This window comes from Cebidichthys violaceus, unplaced genomic scaffold (genome assembly GCF_023349555.1).
Source record: "Cebidichthys violaceus isolate CVI_PGR_0920_01 unplaced genomic scaffold, fCebVio1.0.p SCAF_14, whole genome shotgun sequence".
In the NCBI taxonomy this organism is placed as follows: Eukaryota; Metazoa; Chordata; class Actinopteri; order Perciformes; family Stichaeidae; genus Cebidichthys; species Cebidichthys violaceus.
The window spans coordinates 14,817,472-14,823,471 of record NW_027176307.1 but is presented as its reverse complement, the minus strand read 5'-3'; positions in this window follow the sequence as shown (position 1 = coordinate 14,823,471).

Below are 6,000 nucleotides of genomic sequence, written 5' to 3'. Positions count from 1 at the left end.
CCGTGCACGGTGTGTTTTTTTTGGGGGGGGGGACAATCACGTTGCTTTTAAAGTTAAAGTACGTTGTTTCATTTGATTCATACGGGAAATAGAAGTCGGTGCACAACTACACTGATCAATTTGAGATTTTGGTCTATTTTGCTTTCATAACATGTCTTCTTTCAGACTCAAATGAGAACCGATCGTACCTATATATCGCCTAGATATCACCTATAGATCGTCTATATATTACCTAAATATCGCCTCTATATCACCTAGATATCGCCTCTATCACCTATATATCACCAATAGGAGACTGTTGTTCGCTCCCCGTGTGAAACAAGAAGTCAACGTCATTTGTCACGCAACGTCCAATTTCTCGTATGAAGATATATAAATATAAGGGGAATAACACCACTGTTTCTTCTAAATGTATTTCTCCAGACAGGGAAGCTGCTGTAAGAGGAAATTAACTTTTATTTTGGCGGGTCATCCCTCCAGGCACTTCATGTACAAAACTCCATAAGAGTGACAGGAGTTCACCAGCAAACATCCTGCATGGGACTTCAGAGCGGCAGAGAGAGACAAGACTGGACATGTCATCTGAGAGAGAGAGAGAGAGAGAGAGAGAGAGAGAGAGAGAGAGAGAGAATGACCTAATCGTTGTTATCTGTGAAGATAAACTGAGAAATACTGTTCAAAGAGTAACAAACCCACTGACTCAGACTAACACTGGATGTATAACACACTCTCTATTCAACCACTTTTACATTTGTGGAGGGTTAGCTTTTACAAAAGAGATTATATATACCTCTATAAGCATATATACTTCTTCCACCACTGGAGATGTGTCTATAAAGAAAAAGCTGGGATTCAAAAATGGTGGGAAATCTGATATGCTTCACACATGCTGACTGAGTGAGGTCCACCATGGTGGTACAACCATGCATGAGGTTCTGACGCTCAGTTTAATGGACTTCTTTGGGGGTTTGTAGCTAATTACCCAATTGCACAACCAGCTAATTGGCCTGAAGCAGTGAACTCCACCCTCCTGCCTCACCACTATTTAACAAACAATGAGAAACACACGATCCAGGTTTACCGGTTTCTGATTGAAAGGTTACCTCTAATGTGGTTTCACCCCGCCTGTCTAGAACGAAAAGGTGATAAAAGCAAACACTGAAATACGTCATCGCGGGTTGTTTTTATTGTGCAGCCGTTATCACACATTTCTATTATAATTCTATTGGCTGTTCGACCCCGGATAGAACACCATATTTGGTTGAAGTCATTCTGTCTAATGTCAACCACTAAAACTCATTTCACTTCATTTAAACATAGGTTAAAGACAATTTAAGAGTTCAAAGAGTCAAAAACATTATTATTGTCATAAGACTACATGCTGCGGCTCAGATCCACTACAGCACTGACAATGTGGGCGGTGCTGAAAGGGAAGTGTTTCAACCTGCTTCAGTATTGTTTGATACACAACTGGTATGTTAATTATAACGTATTACATATCACATCGCCCTCTGCTCTCCTCTGGTTTCTTCCTTTACTTGATTTCTTTGATCTGCCCGGTCGCCAGAGAAAAGTTGGCGTTTCTGCAAACCATGGATATATATATATATATGGCATGCGGATGTTTTTGCATTCAGTCAGAGCAAGTAACAAAAGTACAACGAGAGACCGTTTTTGAACGTTGTTGCGCTACGTTGTTGCGCTACGTCGTTGCGCTACGTCGTTGCGCTACGTCGTTACGCTTCGTCGTTAGGCCACGTCGTTAGGCCACGTCGTTAGGCTACATTGGTACGTTTGTGTCCCGTGTGTGAAAACCAAAAGTAAACGTTGATTTTATGCTTGTTACGTAACTTGACATAACAAATTCTGCTAAGGGCGTTGTCGTTACGCCACGTCATTTCAGTTTCGTTGTTACGCTACGTCGTTAATCATGAACAAATTTTATTAGAAATGTACAATGCCATAATTTTATTTTGTTTTTTTTTGGGGGGGGGGTTGGATTAGTAAGATTGTCCTTAAAAATATTGTCCTCCCCAAGTTGACAAATGTCAACTTGGGGAGGCCAATTGTATAAAGTCACATTATATTCACTTGAAATATAATGGTTGTGGTTTTGGCTAAAGCTAACCATTATGATAAGAAGGCTGCTCAGACTAAACTTTATTCAGAAGGAACATAATGCAGATGGGCGTTTTCTTCTATTTGAATGTTTTTACTATGATTACATCTGCTTTTAACAAGTCAAAACGTTAAACTGAAAGGAAACATCCTCAAATATGGATACATGTGCATTTCCTCTTGTACTGTCTTGCAAAGGGACGGCTTAAAAATGTCTCTTATATTTCATCTGATTATGCTTCCAGAGGTGAGCCAACGTTCAGCTGTCTTTTCTGCAGGCTTTAATTAAATGGTTTGACGGGATCGCCGGGAGGAGAAACAAACAGGATCTGACATGAAAGCGTTTGTGATGTAAATGACACTTGTTTATCTGATTTTGTTTACGATGAGAAATCCTGCTGAAACACAACTCCTTAGTCCCTGTTTTTCTAGTATGCAAATTCAAAGCAATGGTGGAGGAAGCGTTCAGATCTTTTACTTTTTACTTCCTCTTCTTTAGGGTTCAAGAGAGGTGAAGAACTGAACAGTCCGGGTATTCGGTTCCTCGTTATAACAGATTCAAAAAACACTTTATTTTTTTCACGAGAACACATATTTGTGTTTACAACACCTTCGCAAAGGTAGTTCTCCAGCCTTCAGGTGGAGACACTCAGATGGGCTCGGTGTGTTCTAGTGAGCCTGTAGGCTATATTTAGCTATTTTTGTTTATTGGTGTATTTCCATTGAAACACTCACATGTCCTTATTATAATTAGGCATTCTGTCGTTATTACTAAGAAGGCATTTTCTCCAAGATGTAGTCGTATCATGTGGTTCTGAGCTGGTTCTCAGGCTTCTTCCCGATCAGCTGAAAATTGGGGAAAATCGGTAGAACCACATGATTATCACCAAAAAATGTATTAAAAAAATAAAAGTATATCCCCTGTGACAGTTATGCTGTTAACTATTATATGATTAGATTATTATTACTCATGCATTAATGTATTAATAGGGTAACTAGGTTGTTTATTCAAAATTAAACTACATTTTTTTACTGTCCGTTTACTGTAGCGAAGTAGAAAGTATTGAATTTAAAAGAATCAGGTAAAGTAAGACTACGGGGAATGTGTACTTCAGTACAGTACTTGAGTAAATGTACTTCTGTGATTCTAACTTCCATTAAATGTATCAACGTCATTTTACACAGACGGTCCGTCACCAAACTACAGCACTGAACGGATTACTCTAAAGTGCAGCTGGTTCTCGCTTGAAGCAGAAGCAGAAGTGGGAAGTTTCAACAGGACTCTGTGACACAGTGCAGTTGATTCTGGGGTCAGCTCGGGGGTCACAAGTTGAGCGCGCTGTAAGTCGCCAGGTTTTTTTGTTCCAGGAACTGATCACTGACTTTCATCCCAATCGACTCCACACCAAGATGTTTCCAGTCAGGTTTGTTCTTCGCTGTTATTCCACACACGGGAATGTTGGCCAATATGGTGCCAAAGTGTACACACACACACACACACACACACACACACACACACACACACACACACACACACACGGGAGAGGGAAGAGGTTTTGTCATGGAGGGAAAAAACCCTGATGTAACTCAGTCACAAGTGACTGATGCAACAGCGGTGTCATAATCTTTGACTGGCAACATCCTGTGCGGTGGGTCAAAGATCCCAGCTGAGCACACCAGCAGGTATTATCTGCTCAAGTATTCTTTTATGCTGCTGCAGCATATAGAGGCTGGTTTTGAATCAGATGTATTTGTATTATTTTACAGTAAATGTGACAACTTATCCAGCCTGGTTTCACTCCCACAATGCACCTCGGGCAACAGAAGTAGTATGACGAGGGAGAAGTACACAGTACTAAAGTATTTCACAACGTATTCCTAAATGTAACCAAGTAGTTTTGTTGCGTAAATGAAAACTATGGTGTTTCCTTTGAAAACAGAAGTTTATTTTGAAAAGCCTGCATGCAATGAGCAGAAAGTGATGCCTGTCTCTGGACTGTCATAGGAAAACGCACCAAAAAAATAAGAAGTAACTTTCGTGTGTCACTTGACCACAGAATGAAGTGATGTTACGCCACATCCGTATCTTACGTTGCATTTAATCCACGCTTAAAGCTGAAGAGTGATGTTTTCTAACCCTAACTTTGCAGTTTCGATGCCTAAATCTAACCGTGAGAGTTTCACAGCACAGGCCGCACGTTACACGTTAACCGGGAATGTTTCGCAACGTTAACCACGACCCTTCAGACGCTACGCAAGAGGCTGCCGTCATTATAGTGACGCTTTCTAACCCCCCCGCCCCCCAAAAAAAAAGACAAAATATGATGAGTAGTGGTGAGATCACATTGAGTTATCTGCCAGACTTCCTTGACGATCCTATTTTAAAGGCAATACGTTGCAGGCTGGTTGTCCCTTTCCTTAAAAAAGACAAATGCATAATGTACACAGTACATTGACTGTAAGGAACGTGGAACTGCTTACTCACGTACTGACACATTAACAGAGTACAAGGAACAAATGTTCTGTTTGAGGAAGTTACCCTGAACTGAATAGAACGCACCAGGTAAATGAAGCGTGTGCCAACCTTAAGCATAATGCATTGTTTCACTTACGATTAACGTATGAGTTTAACAACGGTGATGTGACGACACCGGTGTTCTTCATTTAGCACACAAGGAAGTAAGAGAGGCCGTAATCCCTGATAGAATCTCTGGTGAGGGGAAAACATAAGAAGGAAGAAGAATAAGTGAAAACAAGGAATAACACAAAAATACAAAGTAGGAGCAATGAAAACAACAAGAGGACAAGGAAGTTAAAGTCAACAGTGGAGGGACTCTGATGGGGAAAACCGATCACCTCAGAGGTTGTATTTCTGCCTCATTTTGTCTCACACAGTGTAACAAGGAAAAGTGTTGTGCAACAGGTGAGAAAAGCGCAACGTGTTTCCAGTCACAACATTATATTTTTCCTCCAAAGAGAACGTGCAGTACGATGCCACACGGGGCTTCACCGGTCGTGTTATAGCTTTAGTTAATGAGGGCCCAGTGCTAACAAGATGCAATCATCACATTAAGATCCAAACATTTGAGGCAGTAGATTAGCTTTAAATATTACAGGAAGGTAAAAAAAAGAAAAAGAAGAAGAAGCAACAAGCGAGACGTTTTCAAAACTCAAAAGTGGAACTCAATGCAACCTCCGTTAGCAGGGCTGTGCTGCTAGCAGCTAACGCTAACTAGCTCTAACAATGCTAACAATGTAGCGTAATCAGGGACAAATAGGGCTGCGGAGGCGGCGGCTGCAGGAATACCGTCACAGTGTGGTGTTTGTACTTTGACTTCGGTAAAGTATCTGAAAACAACACTGAAAGCATTTGTAATCATTTATTGAGAAGGATATCTGTGACACTGATCACAAAGCTCATAAAAGCTCATAAAAGCCTTTAACTCCAATAATAAACTAACGGTGGACTCACTGATGAACGATTTGCACTGCTGTGTAATTCTTCCAGAGAAGTTATTCAGAATCCACTTGACAATTCAGTAGAAGTGTGTGTGTGTGTGTGTGTGTATGTGTGTGAGTGGTGGGAGGTGTATGTAAGTTGGTGTGTTTAATGTGTGTGTCTTTGTTTTCTCCCTGAAGTTGTCCTGTCTGCGTCCTCGAGGACCATCAGAGGCTACTTTACAGCTACTTTTGAAGAGCCTTTTTTTGGTGTTCATTTGTAGGTTTTAGTAAACTTGGGAAACTTTAAACTCCATCATTGATAATATTTTACAATCGGCAACCTCCGGAGATGAAAAATGAAGCAAAACAAGCGGTTTTGGTCTCTATAGCTAATATCCCTGCTCATATACATGACATAAAAAGACCAAAACAACCACAAAG